The 26,759-nt window shown below is 50.4% G+C and overlaps 1 protein-coding gene across 1 annotated transcript in view; it reads left to right on the top strand.

Moving 5' to 3' along the window:
* Nucleotides 1–1,688: 1,688 nt before the first annotated feature.
* Nucleotides 1,689–26,759, top strand: part of CFAP97D2 (CFAP97 domain containing 2) — a 99,073-nt gene continuing 74,002 nt past the window's right edge. The window contains exon 1 of the mRNA XM_073664845.1: nucleotides 1,689–1,710. The gene's annotated coding sequence lies outside the window, so the exon portion shown is untranslated. The remainder of the gene's footprint in view (nucleotides 1,711–26,759) is intronic.

The following is a 26,759-nucleotide window of genomic DNA, read 5'->3' as shown; positions in this document are numbered from 1 at the left end:
ATGTGTACAGATGGTCAGGCCTCACCGCCTTGGCATAATTCCAAATAGCATACTGAGTGGATGGCATAGACTGAATCCCAGGAGATGCAGACTCAGGCCTTAGTGTAGCACGTATTCAGAAGAAGCCCCCAACTGTTCTGAGTATGCCTTCTTTCCGGTCACATACAGAAAACTATGTCTTTTATCTTAGATTTCAGTTGGAATTAATTATACTGTTTTATTTTTATGTTTATGAAAAACAGATTTTTTACTAAACCGTGTGTGTGAAATAGAGCAAAAGGTGCACAATCTATAGTGCACAACCTTTTTTGTATATCAGATATACAGTAGGTCAGATTCACTAGGTTCACTGAGATGCACGGTGTGTCCATGAGTCTTCTGAAAAAAAACTTGACAGTCTCAAAAGCACATATGAAGCTGTCAATTTTGGGTCAGGAGACCTGTGGACAGTCCATGCATTGTGATGCACGGATGTGTGAATATAGCCTAAGGCTAGGTTCACATTCGTATAATGCATTCTGCTAGTTGTATGCGCCTGCATTCCAAAAAATTGTATTCAGACAAATATATGGCAGTGTATCCATAAGCAAAAATGGGCAAGATGTATTAAAAAAATGCTCTCTTAGCTACATTTTGTCAGGTTTACGTTGTTGTTTTCTTTTAAATGTAGAAAATAATGTAGTTGACTCCGTTTTTTTAATCCAACTCAAAAAAAATATGAAAGATGTATATTGATTTAATTTATTATCTTCACTTACATAGCACCAATAAATCCACAATGTTTCTCGGTGCACCCTTGATGTGGCCAAATGTTTAAGTGAACATTCCCACTTACGTTTTTCCTCTATCCCCATCCCCCCACTTGTTAGATTGCCAGCTCTGACTTTACAGGAACCAAAGAATTGTGGAGATAGAGGGAAAACAAGTAGGTGAGAAGGTGCACTGAACTGTTTGGCCACACCAAGGGTGTACTGAGCTCCTATACTTGTCTGTGCTGATAGACTCCCTTTAAAGGGCACCTGTCACAGGATTCATGCTGCCCAAACCAAGGAACAGAAAACAGTTCAAAGAGCTGGACAGATTTTCCTTGCCCCACTCCAGGTGGTTGAGTTATTGATAGGTCCCTCCCTATGTACACATACGGAAGAGACCTGTCGATGGGGACCGCATTGGATTAATCTCATCTTTCCCTATTGTTGCCAATCTGTTTTTCCTTGAAAAGTTGTGGCAATCGTGCCGTTAGGTTCTGATTCATGCTGCACATAGTTTGGGTTGCATGAATCGAGTGACAGATTCCCTTTAACATCATGGCATTTGTCAGAAATCAGAAAGCTAACCTTTTAGTCCAAACATTTAATGTTCATTTCATCATATTTTTTAATTCAGCATTTGTCAGTCATCAGTAATGTATGTTCAGTGAGTGGATTTAAAAACGTACTGGTTGCCATTTCTGCCATTTCCAGTGCTGTTCAGGTCCTTTTCTTCCATCTTGTGACTGCTGCTCTTTCTGTTTGGCTTTCATAGAGAATCTGTAGTTCCTTTCTTAATGTAAGTCAATGAAAGCCTTGTTGTAAGTCTCATAGACTTACATTGAGAAAATGATTTTTGTTCACAAAGAAAACTCTGGAGTGAATCGGCTAGTCACAACTGCATTCACGTGGTCCAGGAGAGGCAAAATGCAGTTCTAGAGACAGCAGAAGACAGAGACCGGTAAGTATTTGAAACATACATTGCTGATAGCAAACGGATAGTGAGTGAAATAGAAAAAAAATACTGGAGTGGATGATTTAAAGCAGGGGTGGGAAGCCTCCTGGTTGCGGTCCATTTACAGTCTGCGATGTCATTTTCTCTGAGCAGATTCCTGGGGACTGCAGTGCTTGGGCCAGTGGCCCCATTTTGCTAGCCGCCGGTCCTTTAATCTCTCATTACAATGCAATCACACGCATGCAGCGTTCACTCATAAATGCTGCAGCGCATGCACTGAAGCATTACGTTCTGACACTGACAAAAGTTCTTTGAGGGTGGAGTTAGTGCACTCTGGGCTCCCGTCCCGTTAAAATTAAGAAGGCAGCAGCCACAGTGACACATATGTGATGTATATACATCAGCCCCAGTGTCTCCTTTGTGATGCATATGCACCAGCCCCAGTGTATCCTACGTGATGTACATGCACCAGTCCCAGTGTATCCTATGTGTTGTATATGCACCATACCCAATGTCTCCTATGTGATGTATATACAGCAGTCTTGGTCTCCCTATGTGATGTATACAGCAATCTTGATGTCTCATATGTGATATATACAGAAGTTTTGGGGTATCCTATGCGATGTATATTCAGCAGTCTTGGTGTCTCCTATATGATGTATACAGCAGTCTCGGTGTTTCCTATGTGATGCATATACAGCAGTCTTAGTGTCTGCTATGTGGTGTTTACAGTAGGCTTGGTGTCTCCTATGTGATGTATATACAGCAGTGTTGGTGTCTCCTATGTGATGTATATACAGCAGTGTTGGTGTCTCCTATGTGATGTATATACAGCAGTCTCAGTGTCTACTATGTGATGTATACTGAAGACCTCCGACTGACTGAGTTCTATAAATGTAGCGTGAGCAGTGATGAATTTTCCACTGTGAGGAAACCTGCAGTGTAATATACATCTGTGTTTGGTACAACTTACTGCTGCAAGTTATTTTCAAAACTTATCATCGTAAAGAGATGACTGTTCTCGAGACCAGTGGCGTACCGCCAATGTCGGCAGGCCATGCGACTGCTATGGGGCCCATGAGCTGGGGGGCCCCATAGCAGTCCAGGGTCGGACATACCACCGCCGGTGCAGCTACACCGGGGGGCCCGCTGGTGCAGCTTCTCCCTACTCGCGGCGGGCAGGGAGAGATCCCTGCAGCTCCGCTGTTGACAGGAGAGAGTGGCAGCAGAGCTGCAGAGATCCGTCCTCTGCTTCCTGCCCGCTGCTTCCTCCCTCACACAGGCAAGCGCTGCTTGATGAAGTCATCATGCAGTGTGGGCCTGCATGAGGGAGGAAGTTGCAGACAACAAGGATACTGCAGCCTGCGGGGGAACGGGCAGAGAGGTAAGTTGTTTTTTTTATTTTTACTGAAATGCTGTGGAGGGGAGGTGGAGGAGAGAAATGATGGGGATGGTGGGGCTGGGGAGAGCAATGATGGGGCTGGGGAGGGCAATGGTGGGGCTGGGGAGAACAATAATGGGGCTGATGAGGCTGGGGAGAGCAATGTTGGGGTTGGGGAGAGCAATGATGGGGATGGTGGGGCTGGGGAGAGCAATGATGGGGCTGGGGAGAGCAATGGTGGGGCTGGGGAGAGCAGTAATGGGGCTGATGGGGCTGGGGAGAGCAATGGTAGGGCTGAGGAGAGCATTAATAAGTCTGATGGGGCTGGGGAGAGCAATGATGGGGATGGTGGGGCTGGGGAGAGCAATGATGGGGCTGGGGAGAGAAATAGTGGGGCTGGGGAGAGCAATGATGGGGCTGATGGGGCTGGGGAGTGCAATGATGGGGCAGGGGAGAGCAATGATGGGGCAGGGGAGTGCAATAATGGGGCACGGGAGAGCAATGATGGGGCAGGGGTGAGCAATGGTGGGGCTGGGAAGAGTAATAATGGGGCAGATGGGGCTGGGGAGAGAAATGATAGGGCTGATGGCACTGGGGAGAGCAATGATGGGGCTGGGAAGAGCAGTGACAGGGCTAGGGAGAAAAATGATGGGGCTGATGGGGCTGGGGAGAGCAATGGTGGGGCTAGGGAGAGCAATAATGGGGCTGATGGGGCTGAGGAGAGCAATGGTGGGGCTGGGGAGAGCAATAATGGGGCTGGGGAGAGCAATGGTGGGGCTGGGGAGAGCAATAATGGGGTTGATGGGGCTGGGGAGAGCAATGATGGGGCTGATGGGGCTGTGGAGATCAATGATGGCACTGGGGAGAGCAATGGTGGGGCTGGGGAGAGCAGTGATAGGGCTGGGGAGAGCAGTGATGGGGCTGGGGAGAGCAGTGATGGGGATGGTGGGGCTGGGGAGAGCAGTGATGGGGATGGTGGGGCTGGGGAGAGCAATGATGGGGATGGTGGGGCTGGGGAGAGCAATGATGGGGATGGTGGGGAAAGGGAGAGCAATGACGGGGATGGTGGGGATGGGGAGAGCAATTATGGGTTGGTGGGAGATAGCAATGATGGGGGTGCTGGGAGAGAGCAATGATGGAGGTGCTAGGAGAGAGCAATGATGGAGGTGCTGGGACAGCAATGATGTGGGTGCTGGGAGAGAGCAATGACAGGGTGCAGGGACAGAGCAATGACAGGGTGCTGAGAGAGAGCAATGACAATGTGCTGGGAGAGAGCAATGATGGGATGCTGGGAGAGAGCAATGACGGGAGGTGCTGGGATGTATATACAGCAGTCTTAGTGATGTTTACAGCAGGCTTGGTGTCTCCTATGTGATGTATATACAACATTCTCGGTGTCTCCTATATGATGTGTATATAGCAGTCTCAGTGTCTCCTATGTGATGTATATAAAACATTCTCGGTGTCTCCTATGTGATGTGTATATAGCAGTCTCAGTGTCTCCTATGTGATGTATATACAACATTCTCGGTGTCTCCTATGTGATGTGTATATAGCAGTCTCAGTGTCTCCTATGTGATGTATATAAAACATTCTCGGTGTCTCCTATGTGATGTGTATATAGCAGTCTCAGTGTCTCCTATGTGATGTATATACAACATTCTCGGTGTCTCCTATGTGATGTGTATATAGCAGTCTCAGTGTCTCCTATGTGATGTATACTGAAGACCTCCGACTGACTGAGTTCTATAAATGTAGTGTGAGCAGTGATGAATTTTCCACTGTGAGGAAACCTGCAGTGTAATATACATCTGTGTTTGGTACAACTTACTGCTGCGAGTTATTTTCAAAATTTATCATCACAAGGAGATGATTGTTCTCGAGACCAGTGGCGTATTGCCAATGGCGCAGGCCACATGACTGCTATGGGGCCCGTGAGCTGGGGGGCCCCATTGCAGTCCAGGGGCGGACATACCGCCGCCGGTGCAGCTGTGCCGGGGGACCCGCCGGTGCAGCTTCTCCCTGCTCGCGGCGGGCAGGGAACGATCTCTGCAGCTCCGCTGCTGACAGAAGAGAATGGCAGTGGAGCTGCAGAGATCCGTCCTCTGCTTCCTGCCCGCCTCTTCCTCCCTCACACAGGCACGTGCTGCTTGAGGAAGTCATCATGCAGCGCGGGCCTGCGTGAGGGAGGAAGTTCCAGACAACAAGGATGCTGCGGCCTGCGGGGGAATGGGCAGAGAGGTAAGTGTTGTTTTTTTTTTATTTTTACTGAAACGCTGGCGAGGGGAGGTGGGGGAGAGCTATGGTGGGGCTGGGGAGAGCAATGGTGGGGCTGGGGAGAGCAATAATGGGGCTGATGGGGTTGGGGAGAGCAATGATGGGGCTGGGGAGAGCAATAATGGGGCTGGGGAGAGCAATAATGGGGCTGATGGGGCTGGGGAGAGCAATGATGGGGCTGGGAAGAGCAATTATGGGGCTGGGGAGAGCAATGATGGGGATGGTGGGGCTGGGGAGAGCAATGATGGGACTGGAGAACAATGGTGAGGCTGTGGAGAGCAATAATGGGGCTGATGGGGCTGGGGGGAGCAATGGTGGGGCTGGGGAGAGAAATGATGGGGCTGATGGGGCTGGGGAGAGCAATGATGGGGATAATGGGGATGGTGGGGCTGGGGAGAGCAATGATGGGACTGGGGAGAGCAATGGTGAGGCTGGGGAAAGCAATAATGGGGCTGATGGGGCTGGGGAGAGCAATGATGGAGCTAGGAAGAGCAATGATGGGGCTGGGAAGAGCAATGGTGGGGCTGGGGAGAGCAATAATGAAGCTGATGGGGCTGGGGAGAGCAATGATGGAGCTAGGAAGAGCAATGATGGGGCTGGGGAGAGCAATAATGGGGCTGGGGAGAGCAATGATGGGGCTAGGAAGAGCAATGATGGGGCTGGGGAGAGCAATTATGGGGCTGGGGAGAGCAATGATAGGGATGATGGGGCTGGTGAGAGCAATAATGGGGCTGGGGAGAGCAATGGTGCGGCTGGGGAGAGCAATAATGGTGCTGATGGGGCTGGGGAGAGAAATGATGGAGCAAAGAAGAGCAATGATGGGGCTGGGGAGAGCAATGGTGGGGCTGGGGAGAGCAATAATGGTGCTGATGGGGCTGGGGAGAGCAATGATGGGGCTGGGGAGAGCAATGATGGAGCTAGGAAGAGCAATGATGGGGCTGGGGAGAGCAAGGCTGGGGCTGGGGAGAGCAATGATGGGGCTGGAGAGAGCAATGATGGGGATGATGGTGCTGGGGAGAGCAATGATGGGGCTGGGGAGAGCAGTGATGGGGCTGATGGGGCTGGGGAGAAAAATGTTGGGGCTGATGGGGCTGGGGAGAGCAATGGTGTGGATGGAGAGAGCAATAATGTGGTTTATGGGGCTGGGGAGAGCAATGGTGGGGCTGGGGAGAGCAATAATGGGGCAGGGGAGAGCAGTAATAGGGCTGATGGGTCTGGGGAGTGCAATGGAGGGGCTTGGGAGAGCAATAATGGGGCTGATGGGTCTGGGGAGAGCAATGGAGGGGCTTGGGAGAGCAATGATGGGGCTGGTGAGAGCAATGATGGGGTTGATGGGGCTGGGGATAGCAATGGTGGGGCTGGGGAGAGCAATGATGGGACTGATGGGGCTGGGGAGAGCAATGATAGGGCTGGGGAGAGCAATATTGGGGCTGATGGGGCTGAGGAGAGCAATGATGGGGCTGATGGGGCTGGGAAGAGCAATGATGGGGCTGGGGAGAGCAATAATGGGGCTGATGGGGTTGGGGAGAGCAATGATGGGTCTGTGGAGAGCAATAGTGGGGCTGGGGAGAGCAGTGATGGGGCTGGGGAGAGCAATGATGGGGATGGTGGAGCTGGGGAGAGCAATAATGGGGATGGTGGGGATGGGGAGAGCAATGACGGGTTGCTGGGGGAGAGCAATGATGGGGTGCTGGGAGAGAGAAATGGAGGTGCTGGGAGAGAGCAATGATGGGGGTGCTCGGAGAGAGCAATGACAGGGGTGCAGGAAGAGAGTAATGACAGGGAGCTGGGAGAGATCAATGACAGGGGTGCTGGGAGAGAGCAATGACGAGGCTGATGGGAGAGAGCAATAATGGGGATGCTCGGAGAGAGCAATGACGGGAGGTGCTGGGAGAGAGCAATGATGGAGGTGCTAGGAGAGAGCAATGATGGAGGTGCTGGGAGCGAGCAATGATGGGGGTGCTGGGAGAGAGCAATGATGGGGGTGTTGGGACAGAGCAATGATGGGGGTGCTGGGAGAGAGCAATGATGGGGGTGTTGGGACAGAGCAATGACGGGGGTGCTGGGAGAGAGCAATAACGGGATGCTGGGAGAGAGCAATGATGGGGCTGCTGGGAGAGAGCAATGACGGGAGGTGCTGAGATGTATATACAGCAGTCTTAGTGTCTGCTATGTGATGTTTACAGCAAGCTTGGTGTCTCCTATGTGATGTATATACAACATTCTCGGTGCCTCCTATGTGATGTGTATATAGCTGTCTCAGTGTCTCCTATGTGATGTATACTGAAGACCCCCGACAGACTGAGTTCTATAAATGTAGCGTGAGCAGTGATGCATTTTCCACTGTGAGGATACCTGCAGTGTAATATACATCTGTGTTTGGTACAACTTACTGCTGCGAGTTATTTTCAAAACTTATCATCGCAAGGAGATGACTGTTCTCGAGACCAGTGGCGTACCGCCAATGGCGCAGGCCATGCGACTGCTATGGGGCCCATGAGCTGGGGGGGCCCCATAGCAGTCCAGGGGCGGACATACCGCCGCCGGTGCAGCTGTGTGGGGGGACCCGCCGGTGCAGCTTCTCCCTGCTCGCGGGGGGAAGGGAACGATCCCTGCAGCTCCGCTGCTGACAGGAGAGAATGGCAGTGGAGCTGCAGAGATCCGTCCTGCCCGCCGCTTCCTCCCTCACACAGGCACGTGCTGCTTGATGAAGTCATCATGCAGCGCGGGCCTGCGTGAGGGAGGAAGCTGCAGACAACAAGGATGCTGCAGCCTGCAGGGGAACGGGCAGAGAGGTAAGAGTTGTTGTTTATTATTTTTACTGAAACGCTGGGGAGGGGAAGTGGGGGAGAGCAATGGTGGGGCTGGGGAGAGCAATAATGGGGCTGATGGGGTTGGGGAGAGCAATGATGGGGCTGGGGAGAGCAATGGTGGGGCTGGGGAGAGCAATAATGGGGCTGATGGGGCTGGGGAGAGCAATGGTGGGGCTGGGGAGAGCAATAATGGGGCTGATGGGGTTGGGGAGAGCAATGATGGGGCTGGGGAGAGCAATGGTGGGGCTGGGGAGAACAATATTGGGGCTGATGGGGCTGGGGAGAGCAATGATGGGGCTGGGGAGAGGAATGATGGGGCTGATGGGGCTGGGGAGAGCAATGATGGGGCTGGGGAGAGCAATGGTGGAACTGGGGAGAACAATGGTGAGGCTGGGGAGAGCAATAATGGGGCTGGGGAGAGCAATGATGGGGCTGGGGAGAGCAATGATAGCGGTGATGGGGCTGGGGAGAGCAATGGTGGAGCTAGGAAGAGCAATGATGGGGCTGGGGAGAGCAATGGTGGGGCTAGGAAGAGAAATGATGGGGCTGAGGAGAGCAATGATGGGGCTGATGGGGGAGGGGAGAGCAATGGTGGGGCTGGGGAGAACAATAATGGGGCTGATAGGGCTGGGGAGAGCAATGATGGGGATGATGGTGTTGGGGAGAGCAATGATGGGGCTGGGGAGAGCAATGGTGGGGCTGAGGAGAGCAATAATGGGGCTGATGGGGTTGGGGAGAGCAATGATGGGGCTGGGGAGAGCAATGGTGGGGCTGGGGAGAGCAATAATGGGGCTGATGTGGCTGGGGAGAGCAATGATGGGGCTGGGGAGAGCAATGATGGGGCTGGGGAGAGCAATGATGGGGATGGTGGGGCTGGGGAGAGCAATGGTGGAACTGGGGAGAACAATGGTGAGGCTGGGGAGAGCAATAATGGGCTGATGGGGCAGGGGGGAGCAATGGTGAGGCTGGGGAGAGCAATAATGGGGCTGATGGGGCAGGGGAGAGCAATGATGGGGCTGGGGAGAGCAATGATAGGGGTGATGGGGCTGGGGAGAGCAATGGTGGAGCTAGGAAGAGCAATGATGGGGCTGGGGAGAGCAATGGTGGGTCTAGGAAGAGAAATGATGGGGCTGGGGAGAGCAATGATGGGGCTGATGGGGCAGGGGAGAGCAATGGTGGGGCTGGGGAGAGCAATAATGGGGCTGATAGGGCTGGGGAGAGCAATGATGGGGATGATGGTGTTGGGGAGAGCAATGATTGGGCTGGGGAGAGCAGTGATGGGGCTGATAGGGCTGGGGAGATAAATGATGGGGCTGGGGAGAGCAATGGTGGGGATGGGGAGAGCAATAATGGGGCTGTTGGGGCTGGGGAGAGCAATAATGGGTCTGGGGAGAGCAATGGTGGGGCTGGGGAGAGCAATAATAGGGCTGATGGGTCTGGGGAGAGCAATGGTGGGGCTTGGGAAAGCAATAATGGGGCTGGGGAGAGCAATGATGGGGCTGGGGAGAGCCATGATCGGGCTGGGGAGAGCAATGGTGGGGCTTGGGAGAGCAATAATGGGGCTGATGGGGCAGGGGAGAGCAATGGTGGGGCTGGGGAGAGCAATAATGGGGCTGATAGGGCTGGGGAGAGCAATGATGGGGATGATGGTGTTGAGGAGAGCAATGATGGGGCTGGGGAGAGCAATAATGGGGCTGATGGGGCTGGGGAGAGCAATGGTGGGGCTGGGGAGAGCAATGATGGGGCTGATGGGGCTGGGGAGAGCAATGATGGGGCTGGGGAGAGCAATGGTGGCGCTGGCGAGAGCAATATTGGGGCTGATGGGGCTGGGGAGAGCAATGATGGAGCTGATGGGGCTGGGGAGAGCAATAATGGAGCTGATGGGGTTGTGTAGAGCTATGATGGAGCTGGGGAGAGCAATAATGGGGCTGGGGAGAGCAGTATTGGGGCTGGGGAGAGCAGTAATGGGGCTGGGGAGAGCAGTGATGGGGCTGGGGTGAGCAATGATGGGGATGGTGGGGCTGGGGAGAGCAATAATGGGGATGGTGGGGATAGGGAGAGCAATGACGGGGATGGTGGGGATGAGGAGAGCAATGACAGGTTGCTGGGAGAGAGCAATGATGAGGTGCTGGGAGAGAGAAATGATGGAGGTGCTGGGAGGGGAGAGAGCAATGATGGGGTGCTTGGAGACAGCAATGACAGGGGTGCAGGAAAAGAGCAATGACAGGGAGCTGGGAGAGAGCAATGACAGGGGTGCTGGGAGAGAGCAATGACGGGGCTGCTAGGAGAGAGCAATAATGGGAATGCTCGGAGAGAGCAATGACGGGAGGTGCTGGGAGAGAGCAATGATGGAGGTGCTGGGAGAGAGCAATGATGGAGTTGCTGGCTGAGAGCAATGATGGGGGTGCTGGGACAGAGAAATGACGGGGGTGCTGGGACAGAGCAATGATGGAGTTGCTGGGACAGAGCAGTGATGGGGGTGCTGGGAGAGAGCAATGATGGGGGTGCTGGGAGAGAGCAATTGAGGTGGCTGGGAGAGAGCAATTATGGGGGTGCTGGGAGAGAGCAATTATGGAGGTTTCACTTTGCTTGTACTGAAAAGCCTTGTATATTTTCCGTGTGCACACAGCCTTACAGTTAATTGGGGAGTATATTAAATGGGGGAGGGGTATATATCTGTAGTCAGGGGCTCAGTGTGGGGGAGACCCATGTATATATACATTACATGTGACCTTGCTATTTTCTAGGCTGGAGATCATCGTGATAAGACAAGTCGTGACTGGGAGATGTGGACATGAAGGTCTGACCAGATGGAGAAGAAGCAGCAGAAATCGACTCTGATCAGATAAGACGTCAGTGGTAAGTGCCTGGATGTAAATATTATTCTGTATCTGCACTGTGTGACTTGGAGTGATGTTATCTGTAAAATCCCTTAGGCTGCATTCTCACATTTGTGTGAAATGTCCGTGTGCTGACAGATTTTTTTATCGGATGGTCCACGGACTCGTAGAGTTTTATAGATCCATTCACACATCCATGAAAATCACGGATCTGAGAATGAGATCTGTGAGGGTCAGAGAATGTCCTGTTCTGATCCGATTTTGAGGATTAGAATAGGACATGCTCAATGCGTCTGTAAAAGCGGGCAGCACACCGACACTGCACACAGATACAGGAATGTAGCCTTATTATGTATAGCATACTCCCTTAGTATATAGTGTACTCACTTATTATGTATAGTGCCATCCTTAGTTATATAGTTTCATCTTTTATTATGTATAACACCCTCCCTTATTACCTACCATCCTCTCTAGCTCTAGGGGGTCACAGTTGGTGCATCATACTGTGTTGGGATCAGCTTACTTTGCCCTGGGAATTGAGGTGGGGTACAGTAGGGTCATTATACTGCGCATGTGGAGGAATTCACCATGGGGGTATCATACTGTGTTTGAGGGGGCACTTTTAATGGCATCACACTTTATGGGGCAATGAAAGAGGGATTTAGGATGTCAGCAGGAGGAAAATTACTATGTAAAGGCTGGAAAGTTGTGAGATCTGCTCTTCTGTAACCCTGACAATTATTTACACTTTTTTGGGGGGTTGTGGGGGGCCCAATTAGAACTTCTGCTATGGGGCCCTATGATTTCTATGTACGCCCCTGCTCAAGACCGAAGCAAACCTGGAAAATCAGTTGTAAATCGCAACATCATCAATCCGACCCAACATCACACGTCTAAATACTTTTTTTTTTTTACATACACCAGCACTCCTCCCATTTATCACAGGCCTTTTTAATTAGCAGGAGACAGCAAGAGGAGTTCTGCCAATTTTTGCATTCAGTCCACACTCTGAGGAAGGTGAATTTTTTGCTGCTTTCATTTGGTATTGGTGCTGTGTGGCAGCTATTGTTGCTGTGATTTTGTGCCTGTGGGGTGGTGCGGGCTGGAGTTATAAGGTTCCCAGGGTGGTAGACAGGGCGATGTCAGATCAGCCTAGGAGGTCTTCAATCTCCCTTTCCCTAGTCTCTGGGCTCCCTTCCCCTCATCCCTTCGTGTTGCACTTAGTCTTTCCCACACCTTGCGTGACATCATCACCGGCAGTGCACATTTAGAGAAAAAAAACAAAAACTGACACTTGGGTTTAATTGTGTTTTTCTTTTCGGGCATGTTTTTTTTTCCTTTCTCATTGGTATGGGTTCAGTTGCAGAGCTCGCAGAGCGGCTGCGCGGTCTGTCTCTGGAGGTGAATGACCTCCACTGTTAGGTTCAGCAACAGCAACAGCGGCTACAGGTCGCTAATGTGAGGGTCTCTGCAGATAGGCCTGTCCAGCCTGGACCTAAGGTTATCCTTCCGGACAGGTTTTCAGGAGGAAGGGACAAGTTTTTTGTATCCAAGGAGGCCTGCAAACTGAATTTTAAACTTTGTCCTTACTCCTCCGGAAGTGAGGAGCAACGAGTGGGAATTGTGATCTCACTGCTGCAGGGAAAAATCTGCAATCCTGGACTTTTTCTTTACTGCAGGATTTGGTTTGTCTCCAGTCTGTGGAGAGGTTTTTGGGACCCTGTCTATCATCTTTGATGACCCTGACCGAATCGCCTTGTCTGAGTCTAGGCTACGTCGCCTTCAGCAGGGGAATCGGTCAGTGGAGATGTACAGTTCTGAATTCCGTAGATGGGCAACGGATTCTAAATGGAATGACTCAGCCCTTAGAAGCCAATTTTGTGAGGGCCTTAAAGAAAGGTTGAAAGATGCTTTGGCAGTATATGAAACCCCCAGTCCTTGGAGGCTGCCATGTCGTTGGCTATACGTATTGATAGACACCTTCGGGATAGGCGGGTGAGATGACCTTCTCCGGGGCCTTCTTGTCGGGGTTATGTACCTCTGCCGGGGGAGCGGTCTGGCAGTGAACCAGTACTGGTGGAGCGGGAGGAACCCATGGAGTTAGGGGGTGCCTCTACATCACACATTTCCCCGGAGATTCGCAAGAAAAAAGGCGTATGGTTTTTTTTGTGGGAAAAATGAATTTTTTATTGGGACCTATCCTTCAATTCCTAAGCAAAAGGAGACTCGATTAACTCTTGGTAGCCTGAAGTTGGATAAGCAAGGAGTGCATTTATTGCCAACCTGCAGTTCCTGGTTTGACCTGACAGCAGAGATGGTACTAAAGAGCAAAACAGAGAAAATTTCTGTTTGTTGATAGTGGAGCCGGAGTCAGCATGGTTGATGCTGAGTTTGTGAAAACTCATGGTTTTGCTTGCTGTACTTTACTTAAGCCTATTCCCATCTTCACCATCGACTCACTTGCACAGAAAGCATTAACTCAGATTGTGCATAATGTAAAACTGAGGGTGGGGTCGGTTCATTGTGAAATAATCCCTTGCTATGTCATGGACAGTCTTCCCATCCCAATTACTTTGGGTCTTCCCTGGTTGATGAAACATAATCCGTTGGTGGATTGGCAAACCAGGGAGATCATTGAATGGGGAGATTACTGACATGAGAACTGTTTAAATATTTCCCTTGCTACAGTCTCTACAGAAATATTACCTGCTTTTCTGTCTGGTTTTGAGGACGTTTTTTCTGAGAGGGGGTGTCAGGATTTGCCTCCTCATCGTGCATATGACTGTCCTATGAACCTGACCCCTGGAGGTAAACTAACGAAGTCCAGACTTTATAATCTTTCTGGCCCTGAGCGACAAGCCATGAAGGATTTCATTGCGGAAAGTCTGGAGAAAGAACACATTAGGCCCTCATCTTCGCCTGTGGCGGCAGGGTTCTTCTTCATGAAGAAAAAAGATGGTGGTCTATGTCCCTGTTTAGATTTAAATGAAATTACCATCTGAGAACCATACCCTCTTCCTCTGATTCCAGATTTGTTCAGCCAGGTTGTGGAAGCTATGGTATTCTCCAAGTTTGATTTAAGGGGAGCCTTAATTCTAACAATCTGGTTAGAATCAGAGAAGGGGACGAATGGAAAACTGCGTTCAATACCCCTGAAGGGCATTTCGAATGTCTGGTTATGCTTTTCAGTTTGACCAATGCACCTGTGGTATTCCAGCATTTCATAAATTATATTTTCCATCATTTGGTGGGGAGGTTTGTGGTGGTCTATCTGGACGATATTTTGGTTTACTCACCTGATTTTGAGACACATCGGGGGCATGTTAAACAGGTGCTCCAGATATTAAGGGATAACAAACTATATGCCAAACTAGAAAAATGTGTTTTCGCTGTTCAAGAGTAGAGATGAGCGGTGTTCGACTAGAACTGTTCGCCAATCTCAAATTCGAGCTGTTTTGGGCGGTGTTCGAGTTGTTCGACGAACCCGAACGATTTGCAAAAAATTCGGCTGTTCGAGGTTATGTTCGATAACTGTTAGTGCACCAAAAGCGTGTCCTGCATGTCTGGCGCTATTTTGAGCACCAATCATGTAGGGATTGCCTGCCACTCACTGTAATGCCACAGCCATGGTGGTTGTGGCATTACAGTGATTGCCCAAATCGATGGGAACAGTGCCAACAGTGAAACATGAAAAGCGGCAATTCAGCAGCGGCATAGACCGGTACCCGACAATTTAGAACAGAAAGAATAGAGCATCACACATAGATTAGATAGATAGAAACAAGTCAGCCACATATATACGAAGTACAGTGACAGTGTTGCTTACTGTACTTGTCATTTAGTGTAAAGGATTTATCAAAAAAAATAATAGTGTTTTCATGCACCGTCTCTTTAAAAAAGCCGGCCGGCAATTCAGCAGCGGTACCCGACAATTTAGAATAGAAAGAATAGAGAATCACACATAGATTAGATAGATAGAAACATGTCAGTCACATATATGAAGTACAGTGACAGTGTTGCTTACTGTACTTGTCATTTAGTGTAAAGGATTTATTAAAAAAAATAATAGTGTTTTCATGCACTGTCTCTTTAAAAAAGCCGGCCGGCAATTCAGCAGCGGTACCCGACAATTTAGAATAGAAGGAATAGAGAATCACACATAGATTAGATAGATAGAAACATGTCAGTCACATATATATGAAGTACAGTGACAGTGTTGCTTACTGTACTTGTCATTTAGTGTTAAAATAAAGGATTTATTTAAAAAAAAATTGGCGTGGGGGTCCCCATAATTTTAGGCTCTAGCGGAGGTTAAGCAGACGGCTGGGGCAGATGTTTGAAGCCTGGGAGGGGGGTAATACCCACGGAGCTTCCCAGGCTACTAATATCAGCCCCCAGCTGAATACATAGCCTTTACTAGCTATTAAAATGGGAGACCCCCCCCCCAAAAAATGATGTGGGGTACCCCCTATTTTAATAGCAAAGGCTAGGCAGACAGCTGGGGGCTGATATTAATAGCCCAGGAAGGGTGCCATGAATATTGGCCCCCTCCCAGGCTAGAAACACCAGCCGTCAGCCGCCCCAGAACTGGCGCATCCATAGGATGCGCTAATTCTGGCACTTAGCCTCGCTCTTCCCACTGCCCTGTAGCGGTGGCAGTGGGGTAATAGGGCTGGGGTTGATGTCAGCTTATAATGCCAGCTGACATCAAGCCCAGGTTAGTAATGGAGAGGCGTCTATAAGACACCCCCATTACTAACCCCATAGTCAAAGTTAAAAGAAAACACAAACACCCAGAATAAACTCCTTTAATTGAAATAAAGACACATTCCTTTATTGTTCTAAATTAAACCATACTTACCACCACGCCCATTCCAGCTGAAGCCAACGATCTCCTGCAATAAAAGTAAAATAATAAAGCAACCTCATCCTTACCTTTCCATGGTTCCCACGACAGCTTCAGCTCTGCTACATCGAGATGACAGGCTGGACCGCAGCAGAACGCTGCCATCCAGCCTGTCATCCCGCAGACACTGAGAAGCACAGGCATGGTTGCGCTCCTCAGTGTCTCGCTGTGACGGCATAAAGATGAGACGAGTTCATGTCCAATGAACTCAGCTCACCTCATGCACGTCACTGACAGCGTGGGAGAATTCTCCTGCACTCAGCGCTACAGCGTGAGAATTTTCCCACGCTGTCAGTGACGTGCATGAGGTGAGCTCATTCATGTCCAATGATCTCAGCTCACCTCATGCACGTCACTGACAGCGTGGGAGAATTCTCATGCTGTAGCGCTGAGTGCAGGAGAATTTTCCCACGCTGTCAGTGACGTGCATGAGGTGAGCTGAGATCATTGGACATGAACTCGGCTCATCTTTATGCCGTCACAGCGAGACACTAAGGAGCGCAAGCATGCCTGCCCTTCTCAGTGTCTGCGGGATGACAGGCTGGATGGCAGCGTTCTGCTGCGGTCCAGCCTGTCATCTCGATGTAGCAGAGCTGAAGCTGTCGTGGGAACCATGGAAAGGTAAGGATGAGGTTGCTTTATTATTTTACTTTTATTGCAGAAGACATTGGCTTCAGCTGGAATGGGCGTGACGGTAAGTATGGTTTAATTTAGAACAATAAAGAATTGTGTGTTTATTTCAATTAAAGGACTTTATTCTGAGTGTTGTGTTTTTTTTAAAGACTTTACTAGAAATTCATGGCGGTCATGTCTAATATTGGCGTGACCCAATGAATTTCGGGCTTAGGGCCAGCTGATAATGCCAAGCTGGCCCTAACCCCTTTATTACCCAGTGAGCCACCGCACCAGGGCCCTGGATGAGTTGGGTACAGCGCCAGAAGATGGCGCTTCTATGAACGCGCCATTTTCCGGGGTGGCTGCGGACTGCAATTTGCAGCGGGGGGGACCCAGAAAGCTTGGGCCTCCCTGCGCTGCAGATTCCAGCCCCCAGCTGCCTAGTTGTACCTGGCTGGACACAAAAATAGGGCGAAGCCCCACGTATTTTTTTTTTAAATTATTTCATGAAATTCATGAAATAATTAAGAAAAAAAGGGCTTCCCTATATTGTTGTGTCCAACCAGGTACAAATAGGCAGCTGGTGGTTGGGGGCAGCCTGCTCCTGCCTGCTGTACCTGACTGGACACAAATATAGTGCGAAGCCCCACGTCAATTTTTTTTAAAATTATTTCATGAAACTAGATGGTGGCCCGATTCTAACGCATCGGGTATTCTAGAATATGTATGCGGCAGACCCGGCGCAATCAGCAGAGCGGTGTTTAAATTTGGCGCCAAAATCGCTGACTGGTCGAGGCCAGCAACCGCGACCAATCAGCAAAGCGGTGTTGAAATTTGGCAACTATATCGCTGATTGGTCACGGCCGGCGGTTGCGACTAATCAGCAGAGCGGGGTTTAAATTTTGCGCCAATAATGCTGATTGGTTGCGGTTGCGACCAATCAGCAAAGCGGTGTTTAAATTTGGCGCCAATAACGGTGATTGGTCACGACCGCGACCATTCAGCAGGGCGGTGTTTAAATTTGGCGGCAACAATGTTGATCAGTCGCGGCCGGCGGTCGCGACCAATCAGCAGAGCGGGGTTTAAATTTGGCGCCAATAATGCTGATTGGTCGCAATCGCCGGCCGCGACCAATCAGCAGAGCGGTGTTTCAATTTGGCGCCAAAATCGCTGATTGGTCGCGGCCGGCAACCGTGACCCATCAGCAAAGCGGGGTTTAAATTTGGCGCCAATACTGCTGATTGGTCGTGGCCGGCAACCGTGACCAATCAGCCGAGCAGGGTTTAAATTTGGCGCCAATACTGCTGATTGGTTGCGGACGGCGACCGCGATCAATCAGCAGAGTGGTGTTTAAATTTGGCGCCAATAATGCTGATTAGTCGCGGCCGGCATCCGCGACCAATCAGCAGAGCGTTGTTTAAATTTGGCGCCAATCTCACTGATTGGTCGCGGCCGCTATTTAAATGTGGCGCCCAAATCGGTGATTGGTCGGGGGCAGTTTCCGCGACCAATCAGCAGAGCGGTGTTTAACTTTAGCGCCAAGATCACTGATTGGTCGCGTGCGGAGAGCGCGACCAATCAGCGAATCGTATTGGTGAGGACCGGGGAGCGCCGCTGCCTGGTCGGATACTTCCGCTGCGAGAAGCCGGGAGATGAGCGACTGCTCGCAGCAGATGTATCCCGACCCGCAGCTCCGCTCCCCGGTCCTCCCTTGACACCCTAGCCGCTGATCTCCCCACAGTATCCGCATGGTGTTACAAAGATCCGGACATTTGTGTTAAAAATCGCTGATTGGTCGCTGGCGCTGCCCGCGACCAATCACCGATTTGGGCGCCAAATTTAAATATCGGCCGCAACCAATCACCGATCTTGGCTCCACATTTAAACACCGCTGTGCTGATTGGTCGCCGACGCTGGGCGCGACCAATCACCGATTTTGGCGCCACATTTAAATAGCGTCCGCGACCAATCAGTACAGCGGTGTTTAAATGTGGAGCCAAGATGGGTGATTGGTCGCGGCCGATATTTAAATTTGGCGCCCAAATCGGTGATTGGTCGCGGGCAGCGCCAGCGACCAATCAGCGATTTTTAACACAAATGTCCGGACCTTTGTAACACCATGCGGATACTGTGGGGACATCAGCGGCTAGGGTGTGAAGGGAGGACCGGGGAGTGGCGCTGCGGGTCGGGATACTTCTGCTCCGAGCGCCCGCTCATGTCCCGGGTTCTCGCAGCGGAAGTATCCGCACAGGCAGCGCCGCTGACATCCATGCGGCTAGGGCGTGAAGGGAGGACCGGGGAGCGGCGCTGACATCCAATTGGTCGAGGCCGCTATTTAAATGTGCCGCACAAATCGGTGATTGGTCGCCGTCTTGACCGCGACCAATCACTGATCTTGCCACCAAAGTTAAACACTACTGTGCTGATTGGTCGCGGACGCTGCCCGCGACCAATCACCGATTTGTGCGCCAAATTTAAATATCAGCCTCATGCACGTCACTGACAGCGTGGGAAAATTCTCCTGCACTCAGCGCTTCAGCGTGAGAATTCTCCCACGCTGTCAGTGACGTGCATGAGGTGAGCCGAGCTCATTGGACATGACCTCGGCTCATCTTTATGCCGTCACAGCCAGACACTGAGGAGCGCAAGCAAGCCTGCGCTTCTCAGTGTCTGCGGGATGACAGGCTGGATGGCAGCGTTCTGCTGCGGTCCAGCCTGTCATCTCGATGTAGCAGAGCTGAAGCTGTCGTGGGAACCATGGAAAGGTAAGGATGAGGTTGCTTTATTATTTTACTTTTATTGCAGGAGATCGTTGGCTTCAGCTGGAATGGGCGTGATGGTAAGTATGGTTTAATTTAGAACATTAAAGAATTGTGTGTTTATTTCAATTAAAGGACTTTATTCTGGGTGTTTGTGTTTTTTTTTAACTTTGACTATGGGGATAGTAATGGGGGTGTCTTATAGACGCCTCTCCATTACTAACCTGGGCTTGATGTCAGCTGGCATTATAAGCTGACATCAACCCCAGCCCTATTACCCCACTGCCACCGCTACAGGGCAGTGGGATGAGCGAGGCTAAGTGCCAGATTTGGCGCATCCTACGGATGCGCCATTTCTGGGACAGCTGACGGCTGGTGTTTCTAGCCTGGGAGGGGGCCAATATTCATGGCACCCTTCCTGGGCTATTAATATCAGCCCCCAGCTGTCTGCTTAGCCTTTGCTAGCTATTTAAATAGGGGGGACCCCACGTCATTTTTTTGGGGGGGTCCCCCATTTTAATAGCTAGTAAAGGCTAGGTATTCAGCTGGGGGCTGATATTAGTAGCCTGGGAAGCTCCGTGGGTATTACCCCCTTCCCAGGCTTCAAACATCTGCCCCAGCCGTCTGCTTAACCTCCGCTAGAGACTAAAATTACGGGGAACCCCACGCCAATTTTTTTTTTAATAAATCCTTTATTTTAACACTAAATGACAAGTACAGTGATCAACACTATCACTGTACTTATTATATATGTGACTGACATGTTTCTATCTATCTAATCTATGTGTGATACTCTATCTTTCTGTTCTAAATTGTCGGGTACCGAGGCTGAATTGCCGGCCGGCTTTTTTAAAGAGACGGTACATGAAAACACTAATATTTTTTTAAATAATCCTTTACACTAAATGACAAGTACAGTAACCAACACTGTCACTGTACTTATTATATATGTGATTGGCATGTTTATATCTATCTATGTGTGATGCTCTATTCTTTCTGTTATAAATTGTCGGGTACCGCTGCTGAATTGCCGGCCAGCTTTTTTAAAGAGACGGTGCACGAAAACACTATTATTTTTTTTAATAAATCCTTTACACTAAATGACAAGTACAGTAAGCAACACTGTCACTGTGCTTCTTATATGTGTGACTGACATGTTTCTATCTATCTAATCTATGTGTGATGCTCTATTCCTTCTTGTCTAAATTGTCGGGTACCGGTGTATGCCGCTGCTGAATTGCCGGCCGGCTTTTTTAAAGAGAGCGTCTTCTGAGCAGTTTGTCAGCTTTTGGACACCTTTGAAGGTGTTTTCTATGTGTTTCTATGTGTTTTTGTTTGCCTGCCATTGGTTTTAACGGTGTTCGACGGTGTTCTAAGGTGTTCGACGAACAGTTCGACGAACAGTTCCTCGAACAACCCGGTGTTCGACGAACCAAACCGAACCCGAACACTACGGGGGTGGCTCAACACTATTCAAGAGGTGCAGTTTTTGGGGTCCTTGTTGTCATCTTCGGGTTTTCGGATGGATTCGGAGAAGATCTGTGCAGTCCTTGATTGGGACCATCCCGAGAACCTGAAGGCTCTACGGCTCTACAACGTTTTCTGAGCTTTACTAATTTTTACCGGAAATTCATCCAAAATGACTCAGTAATCATGAAACCCCTTACTGACATGACTAGAAAGGGGTCTGATTTTTCCAAATGGTTGGATGCCTCCCTCCAGGCTTTTTATTCCCTAAAGAATTATTTTGCACTGCACCTATACTCAATCAACCTGATGTTTCCCAAACCCTTATTGTGGAAGTTGATGCCTCAGATGTGGGGGTTGGGGCTGTGATTTCTCAGGGTCCGTCCCCTGGTAAATGGCATCCATGCACTTTCTTTTCTAAAAAATTGTCTTCGGCTGAGAGATATTATGACATGGGTAATAGGGAACTTTTGACAATCAAATTGGCTTTCGAAGAATGGCGACATTGGTTGGAGGGGGCTGTCTATTCTATTACTGTTATTACTGACCATATGAACCTGTCATATCTCCAATCAGCTAAACGTCTCAGCCCTAGGCAAGCCAGATAGTCCCTGTTTTTTACTAGCTTCAATTTTGTTGTCACTTTACGTCCAGGGGTCAAAAATGTCAAGGCTGATGCTTTGTCCCGGAGCTTCTGTGGTGGTGGTGACCATGAGAACCCTGCCCTGATATTACAGAAGGGCGTAGTCATTTCGGCATTATATCCTGAACTGGAGGGTGAGGTGTTGGAGGCTCAGGGGGACGCCCCTGCCTCCTGCCCTTCAGGAAGGTTATTTGTACCATCCAATCTGCGCTGCAAAGTACCGTACTTTTCGGACTATAAGACGCACTTTTTTCCTCCAAAATTTTGGAGGAAAGTGTGTGTGTGTGTGTGTGGGATGGGGGGGGGGTGCGTCTTACAAGCCTAATACTATATTCCTGTATATACTGTGGCTCTGCGTGGTAGGAGGTCTGGGGGAGCAGCAGCGGGGGATCAGCGGGGCACAGGAGGCTGTAGCCGACTGCTGCAGCCTGCGCTGTGCCCCCTACTAAAGAAAATGAATATTCCCTGCTCCCCACGCCCATGGGTGTCGGGAGCAGGGAATATTCATTTTTCTTAATAGCCGGCACACTGTACCGCAGCGCGGCTCCTGCTGCGCTCTGCGGTCTGTGTGCCCGCTATTAAAGCTCATTAATATTCACTACAACCCACTCCCATGGGTTGTAGTGAATATCCATGCTCTTTAATAGCAGGCACACTGACCGCAGAGCGGCAACAGGAGCCGCGCTGCCGTACAGTGTGCACGCTCTAACACTGTGTGAGGGCGCATGGCAGGGACACCATGCGCGCCCTGCCATGCGCTGCTCACACATTGAGAGTGTCAGCAGCAGAGCGGGACAGTGCTGGAAGAGAGAGGAGGTGGGTATGATTGTTTATTTGTTTTGTGGGCAGCAGGATGGGGACTCAAGGGGTGCCAAGCATACCCGGATGGGGGCTCAAGGGGTTCCATGCATACCAGGATGGGTGATCAAGGGGTGCTATGCATACCAGGATGGGGGCTCAAGGGGTGCCATGAATACCAGGATGGGGGAATCAAGGGGTGCCATGAATACCAGGATGGGGGCTCAAGGGGTGCCATGCATACCAGGATGGGGGCTCAAGGGGTGCCATGCATACCAGGATGGGGGCTCAAGGGGTGCCATACATACCAGGATGGGGGCTCAAGGGGTGCCATACATACCAGGATGGGTGATCAAGGGGTGCCATGCATACCAGGATGGGAGCTCAAGGGGTGCCATGCATACCAGGATGGGGAACAGGGGGGTGCCATGCATACCATGATGGGGATCAGGGGTGCCATGCATACTATGATGGGGTATCAAGGGGTGCCATGCACACCAGGATGGGGGAATCAAGGGGTTCCAAGCATACCAGGATGGGGACTCAAGGGGTTCCCAAGCATACCAGGATGGGGGCTCAAGGGGTTCCATGCATACCAGGATGGGGGCTCAAGGGGTGCCAAGCATACCAGGATGGGAGCTCAAGGAGTTCCATGCATACCAGGATGGGGGCTCAAAGGGTTCCATGCATACCAGGATAGGTGATCAAGGGGTGCTATGCATACCAGGATGGGGGCTCAAGGGCTGCCATGAATACCAGGATGGGGGAATCAAGGGGTGCCAAGCAAACCAGGATGGGGGCTAAAGGGGTGCGATGGATACCAGGATGGGGGCTCAAGGGGTTCCATGCATACCAGGATGGGTGATCAAGGGGTGCTATGCATACAAGGATGGGGGCTCAAGGGGTGCCACGCATAATAGGATGGGGGCTCAAGGGGTGCCATGCATACCAGGATGGGGGCTCAAGGGGTTCCATGCATACCAGGATGGGTGATCAAGGGGTGCTATGCATACCAGGATGGGGGCTCAAGGGGTGCCATGAATACCAGGATGGGGGAATCAAGGGGTGCCATGAATACCAGGATGGGGGCTCAAGGGGTGCCATGCATACCAGGATGGGGGCTCAAGGGGTGCCATGCATACCAGGATGGGGGCTCAAGGGGTGCCATACATACCAGGATGAGGGCTCAAGGGGTGCCATACATACCAGGATGGGTGATCAAGCGGTGCCAAGCAAACCAGGATGGGGGCTAAAGGGGTGCAATGGATACCAGGATGGGGGCTCAAGGGGTTCCATGCATACCAGGATGGGTGATCAAGGGGTGCTATGCATACCAGGATGGGGGCTCAAGGGGTGCCACGCATAATAGGATGGTGGCTCAAGGGGTGCCATGCATACCAGGATGGGGGCTCAAGGGGTTCCATGCATACCAGGATGGGTGATCAAGGGGTGCTATGCATACCAGGATGGGGGCTCAAGGGGTGCCAAGAATACCAGTATGGGGGAATCAAGGGGTGCCATGCATACCAGGATGGGGGCTCAAGGGGTGCCATGCATACCAGGATGGTGGCTCAAGGGGTGCCATGCATACCAGGATGGGGGCTCAAGGGGTTCCATACATACCAGGATGAGGGCTCAAGGGGTGCCATACATACCAGGATGGGTGATCAAGGGGTGCCATGCATACCAGGATGGGAGCTCAAGGGGTGCCATGCATACCAGGATGGGGGCTCAGGGGGTTCCATGCATACCAGGATGGGTGATCAAGGGGTGCTATGCATACCAGGATGGGGGCTCAAGGGGTGCCACGCATAATAGGATGGGGGCTCAAGGGGTGCCAAGAATACCAGGATAGGGGAATCAAGGGGTGCCATGCATTCCAGGATGGGGATGAGGGCCACGTATACCAAGATGGGATGGGGGCCACGTATACCAAGATGGGATGGGGGCCACGTATATCAGGAAGGAGGGGCCATACATACCAGGATGGAGGATCTTAACGGAATTGGGGGACATTACCCCAATACCAGTGTCAGCAGCAGACTCCCTCCCTTATAACAGGGCATCATGACCACATTCTTTGCTTAAATATTTTTTTTCATATTTTCCTCCTCTAAAACCTAGGTGCGTCTTATTGTCCGGTGCGTATTATAGTCCGAAAAATGCGGTAATTAAGGAACATCATAACTCTGTGCTTGCTGGTCTTCCAGGTGGTAAAGCAACCGTGGACCTCCTCTCTCATCATTTTTGGTGGCTGGGGTTGCATCGTGATGTGATTGAACATGTACAGCACGTATAGTATTTGCGTGCGTTATAAGGTTTCGCATACCCATCCGTCTGGTACTTTTCTTCAGCTACCTATCCCTAGCAGGCCATGGACACACTTGTCCATGTATTTTATTACTGATGTACCGGTTTCTGCAGGCAAAATGGTGGTTTTGGTGGTTGTAGATAGATTCAGTAAAATGGTTCACTTCATCGCATTACCTGCACTTCCAAATGCCAAGACACTTGCTCAGGTGTTTATAAATGAGATTGTGAAGCTTCACGAGGTTCCCTCCGATGTGGTGTCAGATCGGGGGACTCAGTTTGTTTCCAAGTACTGGAGAGCATTCTTTTCTCTACTGGGGGTACAGCTGTCCTTTCCCTCTGCCTTCCATTCTCAGTCAAATGAACAGACCGAGCGCATCAATCAGAATTTGGAGACCTACCTCAGGTGTTTCGTCTCCGAAAATCAGGAGGATTGGGCATCCTGCTTACTGCTGGCAGAATTTGCCATTAATAATCATCATCAAGGATCCACTGGCAGGTCACCATTCTTTGGTGCATACGGTTACCATCCAGAGTTTGGTAACTTTAGTGGGGGAGGAGCTTCGGGAGTTCCTGAGGAGGAACGTTTTGCTTCGTCGCTCTCCTCGGTGTGGCAGGGAGTTCTGAGTAATTTAAAGATCATGGGAGACAGGTATAAACGTATGGCTGACAAAAAAAAACGCTTGCCAGGTCCGGACCTGAATGTGAATGACTTTGTGTGGTTGTCTACCAGGAATATCAAGTTGTTGAAAGTCCCTTCTTGGAAGCTGGGACCTAGGTTTATTGGTCCCTATAAAATAACCGCCGTCATTAACCCAGCAGCTTTTCGTCTTGAGCTTCCTCAAGCCCTTAAGATCCACAATGTTTTCCACAGGTCCTTACTCAAGAAATATGTGTAACCTCTTGAGCCCTCACCCCTACCGTCGCCCCCAATAATGGTTGATGGTAATCTGGAGTTTCAGATTTCGAGGATTGTAGAGTTTCATCTCCAATGTCGTTCCCTACAATACTTGGCGCACTGGAAGAGTTATGGTTCAGGAGAGAGGATGTGGGTTTCAGCATCAGAAGTGAAGTCTCCCACGTTGGTTCATTAATTTCACACGTCTTATCCTGAGAAACCCGGTCCTGAGTGTCCGGAGGCTGCTCGTAGAGGAGGGGCTACTGTCACGGGTGTGTCAGATGTGACAGACAGTCGCACTGCAGTTGGTTGCAGGAGATCTCTTCGTTTGGCATTACAGACACCTTCTTAGATCTGTCTCACTCTAGGACCCAGCTGCTACCTCCCTCCTGCTAATTGACACCCAGGCCTGGGTGTTTAAATACTTTTTGTTTTCTACAGGGAGGTGCCGGTGATATTCACATGTTTCCTTCTGAAGGTTTGGAGCTATTTCAATCTGCTTAGCTCCTCTCTGGTGCTAAGAGGACGTGTGTGTAATCTCTCTTGTCTTCCTTGTTGTCTTTAGTTGTTAGTGGGGACTGACTAGTGCTTCCCCTCTTCCCCATCCAGGGCCAAGCTCTAGGGAAATACAGGTTTTAGGTGCCTGCGTGGCAATTGGTGAGGAACCAATATAGGAACGATAGGGGAGACAGGGTGATATCAGATCAGCCTAGGAGGTCTCCACTCTCCCTTTCCCTAGTGTCTGGGCTCGCTTCCCCTCATCCTTTCATGTTGCACTTAGTCTTTCCCACACCTTGTGTGACACACAGGACTGGGTATTACAGGAAGGTCTGCATGAAATTTGGCACGACCTCATACTGCAAGGACGATGTGTACTCCACTTTCCTCCAGCCCACTGCAGTTTGAACTTGACACCAACCTCACACTTTCTCTAACTAACTAAACCAGGAATTGCTTCCCTTTTTTACTTGACCTCTCTCGTCCTGAGCTGGTCCCAAACATTTAGCTGTATTCTACACTATTTCTATATCTTATCCACTAATAGGCCCACCACTGCCTTTCTGCCCTAATGTTCCTATCTACCACTACCTAAGCACTAAACTATGTTCTATACTTTCCATACCTCTGAGCTGAGTGTACCAGAGTTACCAACACAGTACTCACACAGCAGCATCAGTACCTATAACACTATGCATTTTACATTTTACCATAAAAACACAATAAAAACACATATTAGTATTGACACTATAATTGTTGTCTTCAGGGGCAGGTATATGGCAGTCCCTGTCACATGGGTGCTGTGAGACATCAGGTCGCTACGCTCTGCCGGTGCACTGTCGCTGGCGCC

This window comes from Phyllobates terribilis, unplaced genomic scaffold (assembly GCF_046119375.1).
Source record: "Phyllobates terribilis strain yellow unplaced genomic scaffold, ASM4611937v1 Scaffold_2__4_contigs__length_985480577, whole genome shotgun sequence".
Taxonomy (NCBI): domain Eukaryota; kingdom Metazoa; phylum Chordata; class Amphibia; order Anura; family Dendrobatidae; genus Phyllobates; species Phyllobates terribilis.
This window is presented reverse-complemented; position numbering and strand designations above follow the sequence as displayed.